Genomic DNA, 2,494 nt, shown 5'->3' with positions numbered 1-2,494 from the left:
TGAAATCTCTTCGCGTGTGTTGCACTGTTTATATGGGTTTTCCCGCCCAGCTGCGATGAGCATTCGTTGCCAAGATATATAAGTTTAGGACACCCACGTTTGACGATACTAAAACCCGAGGCTTATGTTTTAAAAAACGCCCCGGAAGAGGGTCTTAAACACAAAATTTTGGCCTCGTAAACCGCACCCTTGGTCTTTAGACTCTTGGGCAAGCCTGAGAGCACTCTAGGGGCTTTCCGAAAAGTTGTTGTAGGAGGCCTGGTTCCACACGGTCTAGAAATAGCGTCCTTCGGAAGATGCCTTGTTTTCAAATGAAAAGACCAAAAAAAAAATGAAAACAAAAGAATCAAGAGGAACAAAAAAAATTGCAACACGAGGACTTCCCGGGAGGTCACCCTTCCTAGTACTACTCTCGCCCAAGCACGCTTAACTGCGGTGTTCTGATGGGATTCAGTGCATTAGTGCTGGTATGATCGCACCCATCAGTATATGTATCGCATTAGCATATATCCTTTGGCTTTGAGTCCGCAATGAAATCTCTTTGCGTGTGTTGCACCGTTTATATGGGTTTTCCTGCCCAGCTGCGACGAGCATTCGTGCCAAGATATATAAGTTAGGACACCACGTTTGACGATACTAAAACCGAGGCTTATGTTTTAAAAAAACGCCCGGAAGAGGGTCTTAAACTCAAAATTTTGGCATCGTAAACCGCACCCTTGGTCTTTAGACTCTTGGGCAAGCCTGAGAGCACTCTAGGGGCTTTCCGAAAAGTTGTTGTAGGAGGCCTGGTTCCACACGGTCTAGAAATAGCGTCCTTCGGAAAATGCCTTGTTTTTCAAATGAAAAGACCAAAAAAAAAAACAAAATAATCACGAGGAACAAAAAGGGTGCTACACGAGGCCTTCCCTCGAGGTCGCGCATCCGAGTACTACACTCTCCTAAGCACTCTTGACTGCAGAGTATTGATGGGATTCAGTGCACTAGTGCTGATATAATCGCACCCATCAGTATATGTATCGCATTAGCATATATCCTTTGGCTTTAAGTCCGCAATGAAATCTCTTCGCGTGTGTTGCACTGTTTATATGGGTTTTCCCGCCCAGCTGCGACGAGCATTCGTGCCAAGATATATAAGTTAGGACACCACATTTGACGACACTAAAACCAGGCTTATGTTTTAAAAAAACGCCCGGAAAAGGGTCTTAAACTCAAAATTTTGGCCTCGTAAACTGCACCCTTGGTCTTTAGACTCTTGGGCAAGCCTGAGAGCACTCTAGGGGCTTTCCGAAAAGTTGTTGTAGGAGGCCTGGTTCCACACGGTCTAGAAATAGCGTCCTTCGGAAGATGCCTTGTTTTTCAAATGAAAAGACCAAAAAAAAATAAAAACAAAAAAATCAAGAGGAACAAAAAAAGGTGCAACACGAGGACTTCCCGGGAGGTCACCCATCCTAGTACTACTCTCGCCCAAGCACGCTTAGCTGCGGAGTTCTGATGGGATTCAGTGCACTAGTGCTGGTATAATCGCACCCATCAGTATATGTATTGCATTAGCATATATCCTTTGGCTTTGAGTCCGCAATGAAATCTCTTCGCGTGTGTTGCACTGTTTATATGGATTTTCCCGCCCAGCTGCGACGAGCATTCATTCCAAGATATATAAGTTAGGACACAACGTTTTGACGACACTAAACCGAGGCTTATGTTTTAGAAAAATGCCCGGGAAGAGGTCTGAAACTCAAATTTTGGGCTTCGTAAACCGCACCCTTGCTCTTTAGACTCTTGGGCAAGCCCGAGAGCACTCTAGGGGCTTTTCGAATAGTCTTTGTAGGAGGCGTGGTTCCACACGGTCTAGAAATAGCGTCCTTTCTGAAGATGCGTTGTTTTTCAAATGAAAAGACCAAGAAAAAAAAAACCAAAAAAGGGGCGCAACACAAGGACATCCCGGGAGATCACCCATCCTAGTACTACTCTCGCCCAAGCACGTTTAAATGCGGAGTTCTGATGGGATTCGGTGCATTAGTGCTGGTATGATCGCACCCATCAGTATATGTATCGCATTAGCATATATACTTTGGCTTTGAGTCCGCAATGAAATCTCTTCGCGTGTGTTGCACTGTTTATATGGGTTTTCCTGCCCAGCTGCGACGAGCATTCGTGCCAAGATATATAAGTTAGGACACCACGTTTGACGATACTAAAACCGAGGCCTATGTTTTAGAAAAACGCCCGGAAGAGGGTTTAAAACTCAAAATTTTGGCCTCGTAAACCGCACCCTTGGTCTTTAGACTCTTGGGCAAGCCCGAGAGCACTCTAGGGGCTTTCCGAAAAGTTGTTGTAGGAGGCGTGGTTCCACACGGTCTAGAAATAGCGTCCTTCGGAAGATGCCTTGTTTTTCAAATGAAAAAAAAAAAAAAAACAAAAAAATCAAGAGGAACAAAAAAGGGGTGCAACACGAGGACTTCCCGAGAGGTCACCCATCCTAGTACTACTCTCA

At 44.9% G+C, this 2,494-nt stretch overlaps 3 non-coding genes across 3 annotated transcripts; all 3 read right to left on the bottom strand.

Annotated features, from left to right (window-relative positions):
- Window positions 1-362: 362 nt before the first annotated feature.
- Window positions 363-481, bottom strand: LOC112085064. Its single transcript, XR_002898684.1, has one exon. It is a non-coding gene; the product is annotated as a 5S ribosomal RNA (ribosomal RNA).
- Window positions 482-1,410: 929 nt separating this feature from the next.
- Window positions 1,411-1,529, bottom strand: LOC112085080. Its single transcript, XR_002898693.1, has one exon. It is a non-coding gene; the product is annotated as a 5S ribosomal RNA (ribosomal RNA).
- Window positions 1,530-1,920: 391 nt separating this feature from the next.
- LOC112085066 lies at window positions 1,921-2,039 on the bottom strand. The gene has a single exon (XR_002898686.1). It is a non-coding gene; the product is annotated as a 5S ribosomal RNA (ribosomal RNA).
- Between the last annotated feature and the right edge of the window lie 455 nt (window positions 2,040-2,494).

The sequence above is a fragment of the Eutrema salsugineum genome, unplaced genomic scaffold (genome assembly GCF_000478725.1).
Source record: "Eutrema salsugineum unplaced genomic scaffold, Eutsalg1_0 scaffold_31, whole genome shotgun sequence".
In the NCBI taxonomy this organism is placed as follows: Eukaryota; Viridiplantae; Streptophyta; class Magnoliopsida; order Brassicales; family Brassicaceae; genus Eutrema; species Eutrema salsugineum.
The sequence above is the reverse complement of the archived record's forward strand: the minus strand, read 5'-3'. Positions and strand labels throughout refer to the sequence as shown.